The sequence below is a fragment of the Sciurus vulgaris genome (genome assembly GCF_902686455.1).
Source record: "Sciurus vulgaris genome assembly, chromosome: 2".
Lineage (NCBI taxonomy): Eukaryota > Metazoa > Chordata > Mammalia > Rodentia > Sciuridae > Sciurus > Sciurus vulgaris.
Window position 1 is genome coordinate 33,892,147 of NC_136462.1, and position 25,971 is coordinate 33,918,117.

The 25,971-nt window shown below is 42.2% G+C and overlaps 1 protein-coding gene and 1 pseudogene across 10 annotated transcripts in view; one reads left to right on the forward strand and one right to left on the reverse strand.

Annotated features, from left to right (window-relative positions):
* The window catches only part of SUSD6 (sushi domain containing 6), a 95,215-nt gene that overhangs the window by 50,185 nt on the left and 19,059 nt on the right, over window positions 1–25,971 (reverse strand). The window contains exons 2-4 of one of the 9 annotated variants that reach the window (XM_079127132.1): window positions 22,311–22,486; window positions 11,215–11,293; window positions 8,709–8,764 (exon numbers count right to left, since the gene is read on the reverse strand). The exons of 1 other annotated variant lie outside the window; for it this stretch is intronic. The gene's annotated coding sequence lies outside the window, so the exon portion shown is untranslated. Of the gene's footprint in view, window positions 1–8,708; window positions 8,765–11,214; window positions 11,294–22,300; window positions 22,487–25,971 lie in introns of all 9 variants that reach the window. 7 more of the 9 variants (XM_079127136.1, XM_079127141.1, XM_079127135.1 and 4 more) reach the window with 7 other exon arrangements.
* On the forward strand, window positions 258–2,138 carry LOC306653949 (cyclic GMP-AMP synthase-like; annotated as a pseudogene). The gene has a single exon. The product of its transcript is annotated as a cyclic GMP-AMP synthase-like (transcript).

Genomic DNA, 25,971 nt, shown 5'->3' on the forward strand with positions numbered 1-25,971 from the left:
TGCACAAGTACATGCAGTCAGCAAAGGCTACTCTTGTGTAGGATGTGTCTGGCAGAAAAAAGAGGCGGGGAAGGTGGTATGAAAACAAGTGGATCAGGCGGGGCGTGGCTCCACGTGACCTCCTGGCGTGGGTTTCTCCTCAGTACCAACTCCCAGGCGACAGACGCTGCATTCCCACCACATTTCTAAGTTTCATTTCTATCGATCATTGCAAGCTCCTCCTCCCATGGCCTTCTCTGTCCCAACGCCCCCAAGTCGACTCTTCTTTCCGGCAAAAGAGAGCATCAGCCATGGAGCCTGAATGCAGAAAAGCAACTCGGAGAGCTTCGAAAGTCAGAGCTGCCACCCCCAATGTTTCAGAGCAAGGTACGAGGGTCACTCTGACAGAGCCCTGAGAGTCTCCAGCTGCTCCCCGGGCCGCCCAGCCCAACGCGGGAAAGTGCGGCCCAGTTGGGGAGTTGTGATGCTTGCAGACCAAGAGCGCCAGGCACCCTCAGAAGAAGCTGCAGGAACCTGCGCCCAGAGCCCGCTCCAATAAGGCATCTCTGCATGCGAAGGGTGCGCCGCAGGAGCTGAGGCGCAGACGATTCCCGCTGAGGCACTGGAGCCTCCAGTGGCCCGGGCCACTCCCTCCGGAGGCAGGGTCTCACCATGAGGGGAGAACGCATGCTCGGCTTGGGAACAGACACCCCCTGAAGTGCCTTACTCAAGCACACCCATCTGCGCCCCAAGTCTGGGCAGGAGGGAGGCGGCGCCGGGCGGCTGGAAGCCTGGTAAAGTGCTGGAGAAGTTGAAGCTCAGGAGTAAGGAAATCTCAGCCTCAGTCACAGACCGAGAACAAGGACACAGACCTCCTGCTTTGGAGATTGGAGATCACAGAACTACGATTCTTTTGAGTTCAAAGGTGTCAAGCTGCTGAACACCAGGAGCTACCACGAGCACGTGAAGATTTCTGCACCTAATGAATTCGATGTCATGTTTAAACTGAAAGTCCCCAGAATTCAGCTAGAAGAATATTGTAATACTGGTGCTTATTACTTTGTGAAGTTCAAAAAAAATTCCAAAGGAAATCCTCTGAAGCAGTTTGTAGAAGAGGAAATATTAGCTTCTAAGATGTTGTTAAAGTTTAGGAAAATCATTAAAGAAATTAAAAACACTGAAGATATAGACATCATTATGGAGAGGAAAAGAGGAGAGAGCCCTGCTGTAACACTTCTTATTAGAAAACCTGAAAAAATATCTGTGGATATAATTCTGACTTTGGAATCAAAAAGTAGCTGGCTTGTTAGCACCCAGAAAGGTCTGCCCACCAATAAATGGCTTGGACCAAGAGTTAGAAGCAAACTAAGACAAAAACCATTTTACCTCATATCCCAAGCATGCAAAAAAAAAGGAAATGGTTTTCAAGAAAAGACATAGTGGCTATCTTTCTCTTACACTGAAAAACCGTGGACAAACTAGCGTATGTTGTGAAACTAATAGAGTGAAATGTTACAGGATGGATGGTTTAAAAATAATGAAATAGCTTTTGGAACAGCTGGGGAAAAAAAGTTTGCAAACCAAAAAGAACTGGATAAATTCTTTTCTTATCATGTGAAAACTGCCTTCCTGCACATATATACCCAGGACCACAAGATAGTCAATGGCACCTTAAAGACCGAGTACTCTGCTTTGATAATTGTGTGATCTTCTCTCTTGAGTATCTCAGGGCAGAACAAGTTGAGCATTATTTTATTCCTGTTGTCAGTCTATTCCCTCAAAACCATATTGGCAAAAGAAGTAAAGAATTTCTGTCAAAGCAAATCAAATATGAAAGCAACAACTGATTTCCAATTTTTAATGAATTTTGAAATTTTATTTTAAGGGAAAAAAACAAGAATTAAAGTGACTGCAGTAATTGGGGATTGTCACAGCAATGATTGACTAAAATGAATGTAAGTACTCAGTTCTCAGTTTGTCATAAACAATCCTAATATAAAGGATTGTAGATAAAGTGTGAAGGATTGACAATCCTAGAAAAGAGATTAGTTAAGAAATAAAAAGCAGGGGCTGGGGAGATAGATCAGTTGGTAGAGTGCTTGCCTTGTAAGCACAAGGCCCTGGGTTCGATCCCCAGCACCCAAAAAAAGAAATAAAAAGCAAAACAAGTAAAGTGTAAAAACTTTACCAGGCCAGGCACTGTGGTACATACTTATAATTCTAGCTACTTGGGAGATTGAGGCAGGAGGAGCCCAGGAGTTCAAAGCCAGCCTGGGCAACTTGGGAGACCCTGTCTCAAATTTTAAGAATAAAAAATAATAAACTTAAATTAACAAATAAAAACTTTACCAGATTGGAAAGTGGAAAAAGGATAAAATACATATCCTCCACGATTAAGTTTATCAAACACTTATTGAATTCCAGTTCTCACCTAGCACAGGTATGTGGAAGATTGTGAGAGTCAGCAGTAAAAATCATCATTGCTTCCCATAAAGTGGTAGGCTCTGTTCACCTTAAAAATATACTTGGGGCTGGGCACCATGACGCATGCAGTAATCCCAGTAGCTCGGGAGGCTGAGGCAGGAGGACTGCAAGTTCAAAGCCAGCTTCAGCAACAGCTAGGTGTTAAGCAACTCAGTGAGACCCTGTCTCCAAATACAAAAAAGGACTGGAGATGTGGCTCAGTGGTTGAGTGCCTCTGAGTTCAATACCTGGTACCAAAATAAAATAAAATAAAATAAAATAAATTTTATATATGTGTGTGTGTGTGTGTGTATCTGGGGCTTTGGGAATGTGGTTCTTGCCTAGTGTGCAGGAGGCCCTGAGTTCAATCCCCATCACCACATACAAAAATGTGTGTGTGTGTGTGTGTGTGTGTATACATACTATATTTGAAGCAATGTCTGGTCCTATGCACTAGGATAGGAAAGAAGGAAATGAAAAAATAAATATTATATTGTCTCTACATGTCTCAGGAAATACATAATAATATAGGAAAATATAGGATATTTTACTACATGTGGCTAAATATAAAACTTTCTTTTTTTATTTTTATTTTCAGTAATACTTTTCTATGTGTTTCTGGAAGGGTAATACACATTACCATACTCAGAGGAAAGGGTGTGAGGTAAAACGTGACTCTCCTCTGTATTCAGGCAGCACTCAACCTAGAGGCACTGATGTTCATTAACTTTTTCTTTTGGTGCATTTTGCATGTTATCTTGTGGGCTGGTTTATCGTTTTCTCATTGCTTTGTATTTCTTTATGTGTTTTAGATACTTATTTTTTATTGCCACATGTAACATAGAACTTCTACCATGTGGAATGTCTTCTAGTAAACAAGGCTTAAAAGAAAAAAAAGTGGATCAGAATACTGTGAGAGCAGAAGGCACAGGAGCAGGATAGAGCTCACCTGAGGAGTCTTAATGCTACCCCCCGCCCCGCCCCACCGCCCACAACCAGATGGTGCTAACACGAATGATAAGCAGAGAAGTCACAAGATAAAATTCATTTAAGGCCATTCTGGCAGGGATTTTAGAGAACTGGTAGGGGTGGGGGTGAGGGGGAAGAGGTCAGTGACAAAATGATAAAGAATCTTAAATTTCCTATGTTCTAATCAAAAAATTGACAACTGTTTGGAGGACAAGTTGAAAATATCTGTCAAAAATCTCTGACCTATCAATTCTTCTAGACTCTGTTCTTAGAAATCAAATGTGTGCCCAGGCATGAAGGTCGGGGGTAGGACAAACCTGTAATCTCAGCTACTCAGGAGGCTGAGGCAGGATAGTAAGTTTGAAGTCAGCCTGGACAACTTAGAGACCATGTCTCAAAATAAAAAATAAAAAGAGTTGGGGATGTAGCTTAGTGGTAGAGAGTTTGCTTAGCATGCATGAGGCCCTGAGTTTTGATTACTAGTACTGCAGAAAATAAAGACAGACTGAGTATTTTTTATCCCTAATCCTGAAGCTCAAACTCCGTTCAAAAAGGAGGAAGGAAACTTTCCACTTCAGTATTCTTTTGGTACATTAGTAACTACATCCTCTAACTTTTAAAAATGATCACTGAAAAGGAAACTTAAACTAAGTCTCATTTTCAAAGCTAGCACTCTTCACTGGAATATAACATCTAAACTTACAAATGTGCAAAGAGAAGGGCTGAGGGCTGCCACAAGCCAGCTGGCTGGTCTTAAAGGCTCTCTAACCTCTCAGCCACAGAATTCTCCACTGCTTCTTCACTTCTTTGTGTAACCCAGGTCTTCCTACAGCAGCTGGCTTTCTCCTCCAAAACAGGTGAGGAGGAGACAAGGAAAACCTGCATTCACCCTTACAGTTCTCTTTCTTGGACATGAGTGCCACTGACCCAACAACAAGGCGAGAGTCAGCCTTTCCTACCAGTGAACCCAGAATATCGAAACCTGGGTGACTGAGCCCTGCTAAAGCGATGGATACATGTGGACAGTCGTATCAGTCCAGACTGCCCTTGAGCCATGGATCTGACCTTTAGGAAGCCACTTACCTCATCTCTACCTCTGTTCCCTTGTTTGTAAAGTGCTTGCTTTAATTATCTCACTAGACTCCGGTGAGGCTCAGAAGGGACAAAAGACAAGGAAATGTAAATTAGAAAGACCCAGAGCATCTATTTATAGTCTTAGGCACAGCCGAGACAGCAGAGGAATATCTGAGAAATGATGCCAAACATGGCAGGCTTCTGGTGCTAAGGAGAATGTGCACCTCAAGCCCAAAGTTCACATGGTTTACTGCTTGTTATTGCCACAGATGCCTCCAGGTTAACCCAACAGTCTGCTAAGATTAAAGGTACCCTGGAGTCATCTTCAAAACTGGCTCTTGGCCTAGGGAGGCAGCAGCAGGTATAGCACGAGACAAGAAACAACCATGGCACCCTGTTTCCTAAGCAGCCAAGGTCCAGAGGTTCTTAGCCCTTGTGCCTGGCTGCCTTGGAGTCTATCCCGTGCACAGAATACCACAGTCGTGCTGGAGGTACAGGTCTTGACACAATGAGCTTTCCTCTGTGAAGGCAAGTGAAGCCTGCTTTAGTCAAGCTTGGCTCCCACATGCTGGGTGGGCAAAGTCAACCTCAGTTCCCATTTATTTATTCTGAACCCAGCAGCACTTAATCACTGAGCCACATCCCCAGCCCTTTTTATTTTTCATTATAAGACAGGGTCTCACTAAGTTGCCTAGGGCCTTGCTAAATTGCTGGGGCTGGTTTTGAATTTGCAATCCTCCTGCCTCAGCCTCCCAAGCTGCTGGGATTACAGGCCTGTACCCCACATCAGGCTTACATTTTAGACAAATCTTCCTAATCTCTGGCTCATCTGTTCATTAACTAGGAAAGGGAACTAGGAAGAGGAAATCAACTTAAATCCTTTTCATACATCAGACTAATGCAGAAACTGGGTGGTGGTAGTCATGGTGAGAGTCTAGAAAAACAGAGTTTATTCCTTTGCTCAACCATCTTCACCAATCCCCATGCTACCACGTGATGAGAGAAAACAAAGATCAGTTCATGAAATATGAAGTTTAACCAGCTAATTACATCTCTCAGAGTATAAGGGCAAGAAGTCCAAAGTTCCCCTGAGGGGAATGAGAAAAAGTAACTAGCAAGGCCAAACTGTACACAGGCCCTCCCTTACCTCTCCATTTCTTCCCTTTAATATCTTCTCTCTCTACTCTCACTTTCCCTAAAATGATCAGGCTACATTTAAAACAAAAACAAAAAAATCTCCTGCTGTCTCCCGACAAAAAATAAAGACCAAAGTTAATTTTGTAGATGCCTTCTTTTCCTTCCCTTCTGGATCTATGGTTCTTCCCAAACTTGGGGCAGGGGATACTAGGGATTGCCCAGAGGCTCTCCACCACTAAACTACATCCTCAGTCCTATTTTTTAATTTTGAGACAGGGTCTAAGTTGCTAAGGCTGGCAGCAAATTTGTGATCTTCCTGCCTCAGCCTCCCAAGTCACTTGGGATTACAGATGTATGCCAACTTCCTTCCAGTCTTACTAAGCTCTATTTCCATTGTGCCTCTAATACCTCAGAGTTTAAATAGCCACAAATTTTCCTACTGGAATTTGAGATCCTTTGGCAGAATACTACCTTTATGTCTTTTAATCTTTAGTTCAGTTCCAAAGTTATAAATTTTTGTTGAAACTTTACATCATCCAAATCATAAGAAAAAAAAAACTACCCTCAACTACCCTTGGCTTTCTTCTTAAGCCACCTAAACCACTATAAGGTGCCAGAAGCTTTCTTGAATTGCTAAATTTATACCAGTGCTGGGGATGGAACCCAGGGCCTCATACACACTAGGCAAGCACTCTACCACTGAGCTATACTCACCGCACCCTCTGGGCATCACCACACTTTCCCCCCACATTATTCCCCACAGTCCAGATGGCAGCAACACCAGGCAGACACCACTACCATGCCCTCCCTAAGCTGACTCTCCCACAATAGCCAACACCTCTTTTTAGAGCCTAACAGCAGGATGACTGCAACAGGGAGCTGAATGTAGGAGGCAGAACTAGGTCCCAGATCCACAACTAAGCTGTAGCTTGGCCTCAGGCAAGTCAGTCAGTCTTATTGGTCCTTCAGGGTAAACCTGGATGATCCCCAGAGGCCCTTTCTGTTCTAAGGAATATGGAATGTCTTCTAGGGAATAGGAGGGGCCCAAAAGTATTTCCTCTGAAAATAAGTCAACAAAAGTTCTGACTAGAAGAAAGAAATGTTAAATATATTCTCATTGTTTGGCATGAGTGTCCCTTTCCCCTTTCATTTTGCAAAACCAATCCCTAGCATCTATCTCCCTCTGCAATGCAGCAAACCCAGGAAGAGTCCACTTTCCCGCTTAGAGCTTAATCAATCCATCAGCACATTTGTATGGGCCATCCGTACACAGTGTCCTAAAGTGCTTTCCAAAAATAACAAGCGTCTAACAAAAAAAATCCAGCCTCCACACACACAAGAATCACAGCAAAGCTGTAGGAGCCCAGGGAGGAAGAAAAAAAGAGGCAAAAGAAGGTCAGAAGAGGAGAATAAAACAAGACAGGCTCAAGACAGGAAAGGAACAAGAAGAAAGGAGGCTGTGCACCTGTGAGCAGAACTTGGCCTGCCATCCATTTCAGACCTGAAAGCAGGAAACCACTTCCCTAAGCACAACTTCACAAGGACTGATAAGCTGACCGATATCGAACACTTCATTTCCCATGCCTCTGCTTCCTCATCTGTAAAAGGAAACAGTTCGACTAAACAGCTCTCAGGGAGGCTGGGATCATGGAAAGAGTCTGAAAGACCAGGCCACAATCTCTGGTCTGATGAATACTATGAACTGGGTAGTTTAGGCAAGTAATTTCATCTCCCATCTATAAACTGGATAAATGATATCCATCTCATTGGATTTTGTGAGGTGGAAAAGAGACAGATATGAGATGAAGGATGGTGTCTGAAAATACGGGCACTCACGTAGTGCTGGTGAAGGTCCCTTTCCAATCTAACATGCTGGAGCTGACCCCCCACTGAGCCCCCAGAGGGCACTCTTTCAGCTGGTCTGGAAATTTAACTATGAGATTAGGCTCAAAACACAAGTTCACTTTGGACAAAAGAACAGTCAACAGCTTAAATAAGTGAAACTTCCAGATTCTTTTCCGACAAATTCCAAAAATGTTTTTAAGGCTCGTAGCACTACCCCTCTCCCAAAAATTAAATACCTATTTGTGACTCTACCACAGTTGTATTACTGTATGGGGGACAGAGAGAATATATCTATACACACATACTTCCACCCTCATTACACAAATAGATGATATTACCCCCATGTTATGGATAAATGGAATCTAAGGGATCTGTAAGATTTTCCTCCTCCTGCTTTCCCACAGAAAAGGATTCCCTGCTCTTTTGTTTTCCAAATAAAAGGTCAACCTGGGTTCTCTTCAGGGAAAAACCCATCACTTTAGCCCACAGGTCTAGGAGACTCTTCTGAAACCATACATGAGCACCCAGGCCATGAACAGGATGACCAAGTACATACCTCCCTGAAGCCCACTCAGAGCTACTGAGTTTTGGGGCACTACATACCCACAGGAAAAAATGCCTGCAGAGACCATCAATTTTGTTTCTCTCCAAGACCCATGCCCCAGAGTGCTCAATAAACACTTGCTACATGAAGATATATCTACATAGAAAACACAAGATGGCAAAGCAGCAGCAGGTAATAAAACTAGAGGGAAAAGGGTATAAATCCTCAAGTTTTGGCTAGGTAGCACAATAGATGCTTGGCACTTTTGGCTGTAATCGATTTCTAGGCCCCAGAGATAGATCTTATGTGTCATCACACCTCACTGCTTGGTTCCCAGCAGAGCCAAGTTCAACAGGCTTCAATACTGACTTTGCAAATAAAGACCATGAAGCTAACTTGCTCAAACTGACTTCTTAGTGCTCTATGTCTCCAGAAACTACATGCAATTCAGCAAATATTTACTGTCTTCTGTGCAAGGTTTGGGTGATCTCAGAGATGAAGTGGGACATAGTCCTTATTCTCAAAGAATTCACAGTATACTGGAGAGAAATTACATATTTATCTGTATAGTTTCAGATTGTTACTAAGGCCCAAAATATAGTCTTTAATGAATACTATGAGAACACAAAGGCGACAGGAACAGACTTCAGAGGGCAAGGGGAGAAAGGAAATGGAAAACTTTAAGCTGGATCCTTACCTCAACTGACACTTTAGAGTGGGCTACCAGACAGTGTTTTGGATGTAGAGAGCTACCTGAAAGATAAATAAACAGAAGAGCAATTCACCAAAAACATTTGGGGTGGGGGAGCGGATCATTCTGTCTGCCTAGAACCAACCGCTGAATGTTGCTGTCCAATAATTAGAAATAAGAATCTGCCGGGTGCGGTGGTACATGCCTGTAATCCCAGAGAATTTGGAGGCTGAGGCAGGAGGATCACAAGTTTGAGGCCAGCCTAGGCAATCTAGCAAAACTTTGTCTCAAAATAAAAAATAAGCTTCCTGTAATCCCAGCAGCTCGGGAGGCTGAGATAGGAGGATCACAAGTTCAAAACCTGCCTCAGAAACTTAGGAAGGCCCCAAGCAATTTAGCAAGACCCTATCTCTAAATAAAATATAAAAAAAGGACTGGGGATGTGGTTCAGTGGTCAAGCAACCCTGGGTTCAAGCCCTGGTACCAAAAAATAATATAATAATAATAAAAAATTAAAAAGGGCTGGGAATGTAGCTTGGTGGGAGAGCATCCCTGGGTTCAATTCCCACCAAAAAAAAAAAAAAAAAAACAAGACAGAAGAGAAAAGAAAGATCTATCTATATACTTTCACTCAAGTGTATATTTAAGAGCTAGATTTTGGTTTTCAAAGTACTTACAGTTGTGTAGGAAACACCTCCTCTGGGTCAAAAATAGCAAACCCAAGGGAACTGTCTGCTGCAGTTATGTTTACCTTTTACCATCTCTGTGGATGGCTTTCATAAGGCCCCCAAGTGGGATGGTATAAACAGGTCTGTGTCACTTCCTGGTTCTCAGGCCTTCTGCTACATTCCCAGTCAGTCTGGGAAGGCTGCCTATTTAAAAATAAACTTAAAAAACTCACCAAAAACCCCAACTGTAAACCACCCTTCCCTCTATTTCATTTAATTTCACTGAAATTAAAAGGAGCAGAGCAAGAAATGAGACAAAATGACCAGAGAGAATGAATCCTCAGGTCAAAACAAAAAAAATATGTGCTCAACTAAGTTCAAGGACAAGAGACTTGGAACCTACTTGTGTTTTGCTTCTAACTAGAAAAACTGACCTTAAGTAGGGAAGATGCTTCATCTCTGCACAATAGCTGCTTGTGCATATGTGTATATATGTATACATATATATATTTGTTGGTGGGGTTGGGGGTTGGACCCAGAACTGCTCTACCACTGAGCCACATCCCCAGTCCTTTGAATTTTTTATTTTAAGACAGGGTCTCACTAAGTTGCTGAGGCTGGCCTCAAACTTGTGATCCTCCTGCCTCATTCTCCCGAAGTCACCACACCTGGCTACTTGTGTGTTATCTTAATCCCAATATAGTTATCCAACCTTTCTGGATTTCAGCTTCCTCGTCTATAAAATGGCATCAATAAAACCTATTTCAGGATTTTTGTAAGTATTATAAGGGGAAATGTACACAAAACACTTAGCATAATGCCTGGCACACTGTGAGTCATCACAAATGGTAGTGACCATTACAGTCATCACATCCATCATTATTATTGTCGTTGTTACTGAAAACATAGGGTGGGAGTCCGACGTAATGATACACACCTGTAATCCCAGCTACCAAAGAGGCTGAGACGGGACAATCGCAAACTTGAAGTCAGCCTCAGCTACTTAGTGAGAAGCTATTGTCCAAAATAAATAAAAAGTGTCAGAAGTATAGTTCAGTGGTAGAGTACCTCTGAGTTCAATTCCCAGTATTATAAATAAAAAACAAAGATACAGGAAAAAAGTGTTTGGGGGGCAGCATTCAGTGGTAGCTTGCCTAGCATGTAAAAGGCCCTGGGTCCCATATTCAGGGCTTGAAAAAGAAAACACAGCGTTGCCACAGATTATCTCTATTGAAGAGCTTCTCTGGCTCCAAATCCTATGATTCTTTAAGCCACTTTCTCATCTTTTCTTTTTTTTTAAAGGGGGCTAGACAAGATAAGGGAGATAAACTAGCATGATATTCAAACACATATCCTCAGCCTTTATGTTAGAATTAGTGGGACAGGATTAGGAAATCTATCAGTAGCTGAAATGGGTCACATCACTCTCCCCAATGGAAAAGACTTGCCTATTTCTTGCATTAAACCCACAGCATTATGGCAAGTTCACCCACAATGAACTGTTTGTACTCCCATGAACACTAAGGACAATAACCCTCTGGGCCACCACAATCTGACCTTAGCCACCTCACCTTTAAATATAAAGGATTTTCCAAGCATCTCCTTAGGGCAGCCCTAAAATACAACTCACCCATTTCAAATAATGACTGCTCTCCACCAACTATTTCAGTTTAAAAGAGTGTTCTTGGGGTTGGAGTTGGGGCTTAGTGGTACAGCGCTTGTCTGGCACATGTGAGGCCCTGGGTTTGATACTCAGCACTATAAATAAATAAATAAAGGAGCCACTGACAACTTAAAAAAAAAAAAAAAAAAGTCTTGAGCTTGCTGGACGCGGTGGCACACACCTGTAATCCCAGTGGTGGCTTGGAGGCTGAGGCAGGAGGATCAGAAGTTCAAAGCCAGCCTCAGCAACTTAGCAAGGCCCTGTCTCAAAACAAAAAATAAAAAGGGTTGAGGATGTGCTAGTGGTAAAGCACCCTTTACCACTAGCACCCTAGGTTCAATCCCCAGTACCAAAAAACAAAACAGAACAAAAAACGAGTCTTTTTCTTCATGTAACTTTAATGTGGTCAAAGATTAAATGCACTTCTCAAAAGTTCAAAGTATAACCAGGAGCATTCAGTTTTACCAAGGGCAAGGTTCTAAACTGTAATTAAATTCAGGCAAAATAATAAATGTTTTATTTCATTCATTCAATTATTCATTGATTCAGTGTCTATGATGTGCCATGTTATAGAAGATGCCAAAAATTAATAGGATGGAGGTTGGCAAGATAGCTCAGTGGTAGAATGCCTGCCTAGAAGCATGAGGCCCTTGGTTTGATCACCAGTACCAAAAAAAAAAAAAAGAAAAAGAAAAAGAAAGAAACCCACAACACACACAATAGGATGGGGTGAGTGAAACAATAAAAGATAGTGCTGTTTTATTCTATTCTCTATTACCAAACTGAACACCACAAACTGAGTAATTTATAAAGAATAAAGGTTTAAGAGGGGTGTAGTGGTATATGCATGTAATCCCAGCAATTTGGGAGATGGAGGCAAGAGGATCACTAAATTCAAGGCCAGCCTCCAGCAATTTAGCAGGACTCTGTCTTAAAATAAAAAATAAATAAATAAATATAAGGTTTGGAGATGTAGCAGATCAGGGTAAAGTGTGCCTGGGTTCAATCCCCAGTATGAAAAGAAAGGTTTATTTATTTAGCTCCTGGTTCTGAAGGCTGAGAACTTCAAGGCCAGGTGGCCACATCTGGTGAGTACTTGCTAGTGAGGACTCTACAGCTACAGAGTCCTAAGGCAGCCCAGGGCATCACATTAACACACATCCTAGCTCACTCAGGTCCTTCCTGTTCTTAGAAAACCACCAATGCAGTCGTGGGCTCTCACCCTCAATGATTTCATCTAATTCTGATTATCTCCCAAAGGTCCTTTCCAAATACCATTAACATATGACTTTGGGGATTAAAATGCTAACACATGAATTCTAGAGGACACACTCAAACCACAGCAGCTATTGAGGTTTCTGGTCCAAGTCAAAGAATTTATGGTAGAAGCTACCACAGAAGAAAAAGAACACAGGTAGACAAGCAGATATGGGCAGGGAATGTAATGAACTCAGTTCAGATTATTCTTGAGCATGATAAGTTGGAGGTACTTGAAGGATAATCAGTGGAAAGTTCTAGCAGATAAATTAGGAATGAGTATGAAACCCTCAGAGCACTCAGCTTGGGGAAGAGCTCTGGTTGAACCAAACAAAATAGATGAGCTCACCTAGGAAAGAGAAGTGAGAGGAAAAGAGTGTCAAGGACAGAATCTTGGGGAGAACATTAATTTGGAAGAGGAATATAGAGGAATAAGAGCCCATGAAGGACCCTCCAAAATATACAGGGAAACCCGGAGCTTGTGCATCACAGATGCTAAGAGACAGAAACACTCAAAGGAGGATGTAGGAATGAGTGGTGAATGCAGCAAAGATTCTGTAAGATGAAAACTTTAAAAAGGCCCATTGGAAGGCTGGGGTTGTAACTCAGTGGTAGAGCACCTGCCTAGCATGTGTGAGACACTGGGTTCAATCCTCAGCACCACATAAAGATAAATAAATAAAATAAAGGTATTGTGTCCATCTACAACTAAAAATATTGGAAGAAAAAAAAAGGCCCATTTGATTTAGCCACTAGGAGATAACTGGTGAGCACATCAAGAGCAGTTAATTTCATTAGAGTGGCGAGGGCAGACCATATTGACTTGAACATGAATTCAAAATGACAAAGTGGACACAAAAATAACAAAACTATTTGGGAGGGGTCAGACATGAAGGAGGAAGATAGACTGGATAGTGGCTAGAGAGGATTTGTGTCTTACAACTATGCCTTCTCAGTTAACCTACTGATTTTAGTTAAGGCTTCCTGAACCATCCAGACAGCTCAGAGAAACTCCATAGACTAATGTGAACTAAGGTTTTTTCATACACTCTGAGAAGCAAATGCTAGCAAGAGGCTGAATGCTTTCTTGGTGCCTATCAGATGCATATCAGAGAGGTGAATGCTTCCTGGGTGTTCAAAAACAAAAACAAAAGAAGGTCTTTCTATCCCAGTATCCCCTCTCCTGAAATCGCAACATCTTCTGCAGGAATCGTTAGTCGGGTAAAAAAGACTTAACTCTAGTGGCAGAGTCAAAGAAGTGACTAGTGACTAGTGAGTGACTCCACTAGGGTTTCTCAGATAAGGTTCTCCACAAATATGGTTCCAGTTTATGCCATATCCCTCCTTCCTACTCAAACATCTGAGTATTTTCTCCTAAGGTTCATGTTTAGGAGTCTAGAAGCATGTTCTTTACCTTCATCTATTGAAGCTTAACAGCCTCAAAGAGGCTCAAGCCAAACAAGACTCTATCTTCTGCCTCCAAATGTTCTCCAACACATGAGTTCTAGTAAGTCTCCTAATTTAAAACCAAACCAGGGACACGTCCAACTAAGCTGCTTGTGACTGATTGACTTTGTTCTTTGCTTGTGTTTTTATTTTTCCTGTAATGCACACATTAACATTTAAAAAATAAATGCTATTTTAAAAACAAAAACAAACAAACAAAAAAACCAAACTATGATTTTTCCTGTCCTCTTCCTTACAAATTACCCAAACTTCCTATGGGTGAAGCCCATAGGGCTAACTAACTGTGAAGCCCAAGCAAAAACCAGAAGTAGTAAGTTGTCAATTATTCCTTCCCTTGGATTAGTCCCATGCCCGGCCCCTTCCTATGTTCTATATAACTCCTTATTGTACAAAGTCCTTTCCGCAAAGCCTACATGTTCTAGTTCTAGGCCCAATCATACTTCCAGTTCCCTCCAATTAGGCCCTAACTCAGGAACCAGAAAGAGTGAAACTAATTCATATCGAGGGATATTCCTTTAAATCTTCAAATAGAGATGACCAAAAAAAAATATCTCCAATATGTCAAAATTCAGGCAGAGGCACCAAAAGAACTTCATAAAGTCCAGTTAATATCCTAAAGATGTTAAGAGGGATTGTGGTAAACACAGAGCCAATGAGGAAGAAACATCATAAATTAGTGAAAAATTTTTGGTATTTCTCTCCAGATAGGGTTTCTGGACTCATTTCTATCAGACTTTCTCAAGAAACTCACTGCCTTTATTCAGCACATATACTGACCACCTAAAAATACTAGATTCCACGAGAATGCAAAGCCCTTAAAGAGTTAACAAACTTCTCTATATATCCACATACATGATATAACTACAATATGAAACAGAAAGTGAAAAGATATAAGAAGATACATAACCAATGTGTCAAAGACAAAACATGAGGTAAGTTGGAGTCTAGAAGAGGGAAGTAAAACAGATAATTATAGGGTCAATCAACATGGTCAAATGAACAGAGCACAGGTTTTAGAGTCAAAGGGCAGTTCAAATCCTGATTCTGCTGCTTGTTTCTCATAGGGCCTATACATGATGTTTTAGTGGTGAGCCTCTGCTTTATCACATATAAAATCAAAGTAACAGTACCAACTTTATAGAATTTTTAAAAAAATGTTTTACTTGATGGACCTTTATTTTATTCATTTATTTATATGTGGTGCTGAGAATCAAACCCAGTGCCTCACACATGCCAGACAAGCGCTCTACCATTGAGCCACAACCCCCAGCCCCTAGCTAGATTCCATGAGAATGCAAAGTCCTTAAAGAGTTGAGTCAGGAATTCACACATATCTGAAAGTTCAATATAGTATCTGGAACACAGTAAGGCCAGGTAAGTAAGACCCACCATACATAGACAAATGTTCTATCCCCTGCCCCTCACGGGGCTGTCTGGACTTGACTCAGGGATAGGCAGTCAGCCAAGCACCTGATGTTTGCTCATCGATTGGGACCAGATAGTTCAGTTGGTTCCCCAAGATTAATGGGACCTCAGTGAGGAGGTACAGGAAGAAGGTTCCAAGGGCATATATGTTACATGCTTGCCAGGATAACACCTGGAAACACAAGCCCAGTCTCCTGCTAAGAAAGTACAGCATTAGGATACAGGTATAGTTACAGATTACACTACATACAGCAAGACACTGGGCCATGCCATTTTTTTTTTTTTTTTATATAGCAAGTATTCAATGACTGCTGGACAAACTGACATGATCTGAATTCTCAATAAAATCTGTCTAAATGGATCCATGTTTAAACAAGTACACACAAGAAGAAAATAACATCCAAGGTCTGAATTGACAACCTAAGGAACTTCTATCTCCACTCATGATGAAATAACAGGGACTAAATGTACTTTCCTTTCTTGAACAATTGAAAACCAGGTAAAGATATGCAATGATGGTTTTTTAAACATTTTGGCAATGGGCAACACAGGGCATTGATCCCTTGAAAAAAGGGGAAAGTAGTAATCCCTCCTAGGATCCCAGCTAATGACCCAGAGTTCCCAGGCCATAGGCAGGGAAGAGACCTGAGAGTTCAAAATCTCAATGTATTAAGAATTTGGAGAGGCCAAAGTGGCTAGAATCTGCAGGCACAGTATCTGAGAGGAGGAAGTTACAAAGAGAAAACGCTCCAGATTGGCAGAGGGATCCCTCTAGGCTTTTGGCCTACTATTAACCTGAATACGCCTGTGAGAAAATTCATGCAAGGATGAGGAAATAACCATCAAAGGAAGTAGATGCACAACTACCAGAGTTCACTCAGATAGAGATGTATTTCATATTCCCACCAGCCAGAATGGACAAATCCCCTGAAACAAACGGAATTGGGTGGGATATTCAAGAAGGGTTTTGGCTTAATAGTGAGACCATTTTATCTCTAGACCAAAGGCTATCCTGGACCAGCCACAACAAAGCATAAATATAAAGATTTAAGCCAGGGCTGGGGCTGGGGCTCAGTGGCAGAGCACTTGTCTAGCATGTGTGAGGCACTGGATTTGATCCTTAGCACCACATAAAAATAAACAAATAAAGTCAAGCTGTCTATCTATGACTACAAAAAAATTTAAAAAAAAAAAGTTCATCCTATTCCAAGTAACTGAATTGCTCCTGAGAATAAAGCTCCAAAGTATATATTTATAGGAAAACAAAAAGTTTTAGCACAATTTAGCACATAGCAAGGTAAAGCTCACTCTGTATGAACTCCAATTTAAAAAAAAAAAAATTAAGCATGCAAAGAAAGAAAAATATGACCCCAAATTAGGAGAATAATAATAGAAATAAGTCTATAAATTATACAGATGACAGAACTAGTAGACAAGGATATCAAAATCTCTATTGTAAATATACTCCATCTGTTCAAGAGAGAAGAGGAAGGCATGAAAGAAATGGAAGAAAAGAAAATTCAAACTGAACTTCTATAGAGAAAAACACAAATTCCTAAAATGAAAACTATACAGGATCAAATTGACTACAAATTAGCCAATGCAGAAGAAAAAGTTAGTGAATATGAAAATATAGCATTGGAAACTGCCCAAAATGGTATACAGAGAGAAAAAAAGAAGACTGAAAAAACAAAAGAAAGAAAAAAGAATGGAATGAACCTTGGGACTATATCAAGCAACCTAATCTAAATGGAATGGGGAGTAGAAGAGAGGTAGCAAGGCTCAGAAATAGTATTTTGAGAGAAAATGTCCACATATTTAAAAAATTTGATTAAAACTATAAAGTCACAGATCTAAGAAGTTCATCAAACCCCAAGAAACACAAAAGGAAAACACAAGGCACACCACCATCAAAATGTTGAAACCAGTAATGAAATGAAAACCTTAAAAGCATGGTGGGAGGGGAGACAGACGCACAGCACACAGAGGAATGAAGAACTAACAGTATACTTAACATCAGAAGTCGTGTGAGACAGGAGACAATGGAGGTTCCATTCTATCCCTAATGCTTTCTGTGGGCCAAAATATTTTTAGGGAGACCTAGTGTTAAGCACAAGGTAGGGACTCAGTGGCTTTAAAAAAGCAAGTCTGGTATCTGCTGAAGAGTAAAAAGGGAAAAAAAAACATTAGGCTCACATAAAAGGGATTTACCTATGTTCTCACAATATTACAGACCCCCACAGACCTTTACAGTCTTATGGCAATAATAACACACTGAAAAAGAGACAGGAAAGGTCTATCAAAATATTTACCCCATCACAGAATAAAATCAACTTAAAAAATAAGAAATGAAATCAGGAGTGGTAGCACATATCTATAATTCTAGCTACTTGGGAGGCTGAGGCAGAAGGATCCCAAGTTCAAAGCCAGTCTGTCTCAAAATTTAAAAAATTTAAGGAAAGGGCTGGAGATGTAATTCAGTGACACAGCACTTGCCTAGCATGTGCAAGGCCCTGGGTTCAATCATCATAATGCGCGCACACGTGCACACACACACACACACACTTAATAAGGAAATGAGGTAGCCTTCCCACAACAGGTATAAGTAGGTCTCCTTTCCTTCAAGTACAGACATTTGTTGGTCAATGTTTCTGGCCTCAACAAATTCAGATAAAAGCTTTCTGTCAAAATGAAAGAATGCTCCTTGACAGTCACAGATAAGAATAACTCAAGATGTGAATGAGAGATATTCAGTTCTTGCTATGCAATCCAGCACAGGGTTGCGAAATCTCTTCCTCATTAAATGCACAAGTTCAAAGTTCAGCCTGAAGCTCTACATTCTGGAGGGGCCATGAAGGCGGCAATTCATTTTTTCCATGAGTTTTGGTCTGGTTTCTTCATATGGCAGCATATGGAGGTAATCCGGGTTGTCACAACATGGTGGGGGTTGGAAGTGACTACTAGGATCTAAGGATAGGGCCAGGGATGCTTCTAAACATTGTACTGTGCATAGGATAGGCCCCGAAACACACACCCACACATAACCACCAACACCAAAGAATTACTAGTCCCAACATGTCATCAGTGCTGTACCAGACCTAAGTGAATAAATGCTAAGCTGCAGGATGTCAGGGGCTCTATCTTGGTGATACATATAGGGTGCAATTCCCTCACACCACTGGAAAGCCTTCTGTCCTACCACCAGGTTCCCAAACCAATATTTTGATCCCTCATCTTTAACTCAAACTTACAGTCTCTCAGAGAGAGGAACTAGGGAATGAAGACATCTGGTCTTATAGCCCATCTCTGCTACTGACTGAGACTATGGACATGTCACATAACTTTTTTGGTACCATTTCCTAAAAACCATTTTCCTCCTAACTGGAGGAGTTAGAAAAGATGATCTAAGAGTACTTCCACCTATAAAATTCTAAAATTTCAATGCTAGGACTGGTCTTATCTACTTAAAATGAACCACAGGAATGGGGCCAGGATCCAGCCTTATGCATAAGAACATCCATCCTCTGAAGGACAGAGATTCTTATTCTTACATCATAGAAATCAAACTGAACAAAAAGAACTACAGAGAAGCCAGGAACTCAGGTAAGAGGAGCCGACAAAAAGGTTCTACAGACAAAGGTCAGCCCAGGCCCTCAGGTTTAAAATATGAAAGTTAGAAATCAATCTCTCTCCTTCATTCCTCAAGTCAAGCTCTTCGATCAAGTATTAAGAGGTGAAAGAGTAAGGACAGGGCCTTGCTAGTCACACTGCCGTTCATCAAAGGCAGCACTAGCATCATCTAGAAGCTTACAGAAACCTGAACTTCACCTTGATCCCAGATCCACAGAAGCAGAATCTACATTTCAGTAAGATTACCTCGGTGATGCAAACATACCTTAAAGTTTAGGAAGCCCTGCTTTAGGGTATGCTGACTTTATAGTTCCTGCTTTGTCACTTTTTCACTTAAATATGGCTTTTGTTTCTATGTACATTCTCCCCTAATCCTACTTCTCTGCGCAAGTGTGTGTGCACGCACACCAACATACACACATTAAAGAGAGACTGAGAATTTCCAAATCCAGAATTACTGAGAGCAATGGGCAACTTCCCCTCTACATCTTTCCTATATTCACAAAAGGCCAGAGAAGCACAAGTTAAATTATACCTCTTCTAAGGGAGTCAATCAGCCACCCCTGCCATTCAGATTCCCCAGGAGGAACAGAAAACAGGATGGTGCACCCAAAGGTACAAACTCAGATGGCATGAGAGTCACCATTTGCATCTGAACAAAGATCAATGGGGATCCAGAGTTTCATTTTTGAAGTTAACCCCCACCCCCATGGGCACTGGTGGGGGGAGTCATCTTATGTAAAGATTCTTGGGGGCAAGAGCAAAAGGGCAAAGAACACACACCAAGTAAAGAACATCGCTGCAAGGGTTCTCCTAGCAGAGTGGGGGTTGGGTGGGTGGGCAGTATTTGGAACAAAACCAAGACTTGGAGGAAGTGAGCATAACAGAGCACTGGAACAGGAGGCGGAAGGTGGAGAGAAGGGGAGTGGACCCTGCCACGGAGGTGGGTTCTGGAAGAGGTGAGGTTACAATACACACCACACTTCCTCCCCTGCTAAGGTCACTCACCACAAGCAACAGATGGCCCAGCCCCAGGCAGCTGGCAGGGGACAGCAGTCTACACATGCCTGCAGGCCCCGCCCCCAGGGCTGAAGAGGGAAAGGAGTGGGATAAAGTCAAGGCCCACTGAGTTCCCTGGGGGCAGGGGTGGCAACTTCCCCCAGTGCTTTGCACTAGCAAAAACAATGCTCAGCATTATCTAAGGTTCTCCAAGCACCCACACAACTCAGAAAGAGAGATTGAGTGCAGTGAAGAAGTTGGGGTTGAGAGAGGAGGAGCCAACAGAGTTCCCAGAATGGGAACTGAGATGTGCTGGCCCAGGAGGGGTTGCGCACTCATTCAACATTTACTGTGTATATACCACATTCCAGGCACAGTACCAGCTACTAGGGAACCTGGTGACAGCAGACAATTTGCCCTCAGGAAGCTCATGCTAAGGTCAAAAATGAACAAGGAAACAGATGGTAATGTCATCAGAGGAATTCCTGGAGATGGGGACCTAACTCAGGTCAAGTGAGATGCTGGGCATATATGAAGGAAAAGAATTTCAGCATGTGCCAATCCAAGACACAAACAGATTTTTTTAGGAAAGCAGATATACATTCAAGGGAGAATATGGGCCATCTCCAGAGGGAGAGACAGCAAACCCTTGGTCTGGGGTGTTAATATTTACAAAGGGACAAAAACTGAGGGCTGGACTTATACAAGTGGAGTTACACAATTTAGTGCCAGTTTCTATGTGTTGCTCTTGGATCATGTTACTTCTGTGGACAGGGACAAGCAAGGACATGCGTCAAGGGCAAGGGCCAAAGACTTTGGTAAAGGACACTGGCTGGGTTGCTCACTAGTTGCTTGTTTTGTATTCCAAAGGTTCATGGATGTTTTGTGCTTTCCACCAGTGCCTGGGTTCTTGTTTTTCAGAGTTAGTATATCTTTCTTTTTCTCTATCCCCAAATTCCCATCTCAGTAATACAGTTGGGAAGTGCTGAGCACAGGGCAATGTGTCAGCACTCACATCTGTAGGGGGGCATGCAGCAGTCAAAACTAACTCTGGTTTTAGGGAGGTTATTAGTCAGGTAAAGAAGAGGTGAGTAAAGAAAGGGACTGGAAGCCAGTGCAATGGCACACATCTCTAATGCCTGCAACGCAGGCAGCTGAGGCAGCAGGATTCCAAGTTGAAGGCCGGCCTCGACAACTTAACAAGGGCCTAAGCAATTTAGCAAGACCTTGTCTCAAATTAAAAAATAAAAATAAAAAGCATGGGGATGTAGCTCAGTGGTGAAGTGCTCCTGAGTTCAATTCTCAGTACAAAAAAAAAAAAAAAAAAAGAGGAGGAAAGAAGGAAGGAAGAGAGGGAGGGAAGAATGGAGGGATAGATGGATTGGGAATGGGGGATACTGCAAGAATAAACAACATATGCCAAAGCTGGGAGGCAAAAAAAACTGGAAAATGTCCAGCCTTTGCTGCCTCTGGTCACCTTCACCAGTAGCAGACACCTGCTTTGCCATGGGATCCCAATCATTTTTGCCTAAAGGAACTGTAGGGTCGTCTTGTAAAGTCCAATCTATCCATTTTAAGAAGGAGAAACTGCCCTGGAGAGGGACAAAAACTTGCCCCAGGATATAGGGCTTGTGAATGGCTAAATCAGAACCCTGTTCTCCTAACTCTTCACCAAGTTCCCAAGGCTATCTCCCAATCAGAATCTGACTGCTGACAGAGCCCTCTGGGACATATAGGAGGCACCAGACTGCTAGGTCTGTTCTGAGCCAAGGAATGGTTCCCATCCAGTCCTCTGTCAGAAGAGAAGGTCAGCAGCACAGGCCTTCAGGAATTCCAGTGTGGCAGAAATGGCTCATAAGAAATAAGTGGTTATTGGCTCTTCTGGAAAGAAGGCAGAAGGCGCATACAATGGTACCTAAGGTAGACTCTGTGCATATATATATATAGTATTAGCAGAAATGGGTCCCCCTCAGAAATGAAAGATGATTGTTCTGAGAGCCGAGGGAAACTATCTGCCAGTACAGAGGGGACGGCAAGGCTGGGGTGTGCCAAATAAGGCAGGCTTACTTAAGACTCCCCACCTTCTTCCCCAGGAGCCCACCCCCTCCTCTGGCTGGTCACAGTAACCTCGCTGTGAAAAGCAGTCACTTCAGGGAAGCTGCCAGTCTCCCTCTTGGCCTACCCTTGGGGGATGGACCAGAAGCCCCTGGAGCATGAGGACCCAGTTGCCCTTATTGTCACTTCAATCCCCACAGTCCTCAGCCTGCTGCCACCCTGGATCAGGCCACGTGTAGAGTGATGGAGAACACTCATTAGCTTTGGGTATAACCCCCTACACAATTTAAATAGAAGATGCAGTTATTCAACTGCCCAAGTAGAATTTCTCCTTTGCCCATAAGAAAGAAAAGATCCATGTCAACACCCAGCTAGCTCATTAAAACCGAACAGAAAGAGGTTAAGGGGCACAAGGTTTAAAATCATTTACTAACCCATTACTACCTGGTGATCCTCAGCTTCAAGACCTTGAAGCAAGGGTGCTCAGAAATCTTTGTTGTGCAAAACGTCCTCAGATGCTGTCTCTGCACACTCCTGGGCAATCACCAAAGGCAGGCCTTGGCTCAGTGCTGGAGCGCTTGCCTAGCATACACCATGCCCTGGGTGATGGACTCCCACCACTGAAAAAAGAAAAAAAGACATTTTGTAAAGGCTGGTACTGGCCCTCAGGGTCAACACCAGATAGTGATATTCAGGGCAAGAGAGTGGCCTACCAAAAGGACTGACTTTCTCAGGGGCTAAAAAGCCATGTTTTGTCTAGGAGAACAAAGGGGTCATAAGGAGTACCTTGTGTCCCAAACTCCTTCATATCTTCCAAAAAGAAGCATCTGATTGGAGTTGACTGAGAAAATATATGAATGTGTGTGTGTGTGTGTGTGATGACATTATAACCACACTTCCTCCTCTCCAAAACACCATTCTGAACTTGCCCTCCTGAAAGGCAAATGCAGTTCTGATTTTCAGAGAACTTCTTGTCTTCTCTCCCAGCTTTTTACAACAGATGAATGCTCCCCTGGGGAAAAAGCAGCTGTAAACACAGGAGAGGGTGGAAAAAGAAGCCAGCTATGAGTTCCAGAGGAACCATTGTACTATTGTAAAGGCCTTCTTAAAAGAAGCAACACCCTATTCCAAATAGAAAACACACAACTTCATTCAAAGTACTTCTTTAAAGTGCAACATTTGGGCACTCTTTACCCTGCAGGGCTGCTTTCTCCCCTATTTGACATTAAGACCCTTACTTAAAAAGTGATCTGGCAAATTTCTTCCTGGGTCCCTCAGAAAGCATTTGTTCACAGTTCGAACAATGTACTTGTAACTGAGTGTCTATCATTGCCATCACCACCAAAGGACTGAATTTTATTACCAAACTGCCCTAGACATTCAGACAAATTTAAGTCATTTTCTTTTTAGGCAGACTGAAGCCACAGAATTTATTAGTTTAGAACAGAATGGGAAGAGGGTATAAATCTGAGACAGGTGGCCCTTCTGCACTCATTACTTTCCAAAAGCAACAGTAATTTTTCAAAAGCTCAGGATTCAATCACTCACTGATTTCTTCTATCCCTCCATCACAATAGTAATAGGGCTGCCACCTAAAACCCATTTGCCAAAAACAAAAAATCTAAAGAGGGGTCTTACAGAAAGTTTGTGAGAAGAAAATTTAACCTGGTAGCTAGTTTTATTTTTACACAAGTTAGAATTAAATAGGTTTTGCCTTTGCAACCATACTTGTTATCTAGAATTCCAGTAAATTTAGACCTGACCACTGGTTAAACTGGATATCAAGAAATTAAGCTGGCTGAAACTGCTCCCAGCCCACAGATGTTTCCACCATGTTCTACAGTTCTAGGTGGATCTGAGAAATGAAAGGAAAACTTGGTGAAAAGTCAGCATAATACTTAACTCTATCCCCAAGTCAGTAGTGGAGAGCAGTGCTTTAATTTTGTGCAAGATTCTATTACTGAAAGAGAAAAAATGCAACATAAGCAAAGTGACAAAGGCAAAGAAAGATGTTTGTATTTGCAGAATACATTCAAATCTCCAAACTTCCCAGAAATCAGTACAAATAAATCAAATCCTCAGTTTGACAATTTAAGGGAATGGACAGTTAGGGGCAAGAGTGTCTACCAACTCTTGCCCCTAACTGTCCATTCCCTTAAATTATAAGTTTCCCTGTGCAGCTTTTACACCCCCTTTTGGGGTGATTCATCACACAAAGAACCTGGATCAAACAGGTTTGATCCCCACCACCATGCCCCAAGAATTCCACTCAACTTTTAGGAGAATCTCAAGGTGGGATGACCTCTTAGGGCACAAGTCTGATCCTGCCTACTTTCTATTTTTATTCAGGTCTTGGTTCCCAGGGTCCTAAAACTCTTGGATGGCCTCCAGGCCCCTGCTCTGCTCGAGGCCAGCCAAAGCCCTGAGAGGAATTTCCCTTTCACCTCTGATAGTTGACCTATCAGAGGTCTGTCCCATGTTCTGTCATTTCTTAACAGTCTTCAATACACAGTATGCAAAATGTACAGAAAACCGTTTCCAACGCTCCAGGAACGTTTCCTTTTTTTGGTACTGGGGCCCTTTACCACTGAGTCATATCCCCAGTCCTTTTTATTTTGAGACAGGGTCTCACTAAGTTGCTTAGGGCCTTGCTGAAGGGCTGAGGCTGGTTTGAACTTGTGAGCCTCCTGCATCAGTGTCCTGAGTTTCTGGGATTATAAGTATGGGCGACTGAGCCTGTCACCCTCTAGGAACTTTCAGCAGTTTAGGAAGGGTACATACCCGGATAGCAAAAAACCAACATGGCCAAGAACACAAGAAAATCTATTTCGGTATTCTGTTTTGTTTTCATTTTTGCTTTTATTTTTTATTTTTTTATTTTTTTTGTGGTGTGAACTTGGGACACTAAGCCACATCCCCAGCCCTATTTTGTATTTTATTTAGAAACAGGGCCTCACTGTGTTGCTTAGCACCTCACTTTTGCTGAGGCTGGCTTTGAACTCTCAATCTTCCTGCCTCAGTCTACCAAGTTGCTGGGATTACAGGCATGCGCCACAGTGCCTATTTTTAGTATTCTGTTAAGTGTAACCAAACGCTAAATTCTGAGGTATGAATAATTAGAAAATAAGGACAAGCAGCAGCTACTTGTGAGTTCTGGACAAAATAATGGAAAAAATAGAGAACAGCAAAACTGACCTAAACCAAGATAATGAAAGAGGGCCTTAAAACAAAGGAGGGGGGCTGGGGAGATAGCTCAGTCGGTAGAGTGCTTGCCTTGTAAGCACAAGGCCCTGGGTTCGATCCCCAGCACCCAAAAAAAAAAAAAAAAAGGAGGGAGATGGAACCTGAAAGCTCTGAAAGCTGAAAAAGAGGGAGAAGGTAAGAAGGAATATATTATGAAAGAACATTTCAAAATGGGCACAGTGGTGCACAAGTATAATCCTCAGTGAGAATGAGGTAGGAGGATTAACTGTTTAATGCCAGCCTCACCAACTCATTGAGACCCTGTTTAAATATAAAAAATAAAAAGGTTTGGAGATATGGCTCAGTGGTAAAGCACCCCTGGTTCAATTCCCATACAAAAAGTAAGAGAAGGAACATTCCTTCTGGGGCAGGAACACTGAAGTAAGCTTGCCAGATTGTGGGGTGGATTGCGGATGGGGGTTACAGAAAATAAATTCCATTCTAAAATTCTTCAAGGCAAGGAACAATTCTTACTGGTTTCCCTAGTTTCTAACACCTACCAGACTCTGGTTATTTCACAAAGTATTTAGTATTCGGTTGACTCCTTAAGGTAAGGCCAGTTTGCACAGCTATGAAAAACGTAATGTTCTTGGGCAGGCTACCTAACCTAATCCAATTCTGCAGCATCTTCTAAGGTCCTCAAGGAGCACCTCACCATGGCAAGGAACAGCAGTGCCAACTCTCACACACTGAGGGCTTTATTCTCTTACCTAGTCCCCAGAGATAAGCACTAACTGAAAGGTACATAAACCTGGCAAGAGAGACTAAAGCAACTGGAAAGCCAGGCAGGAAAGCAAGGTTCAGTCAGGACCGATGTAAAAGGAACCTGCAGAAGGTGGCAGGGACTGGTAACAAACTAGAA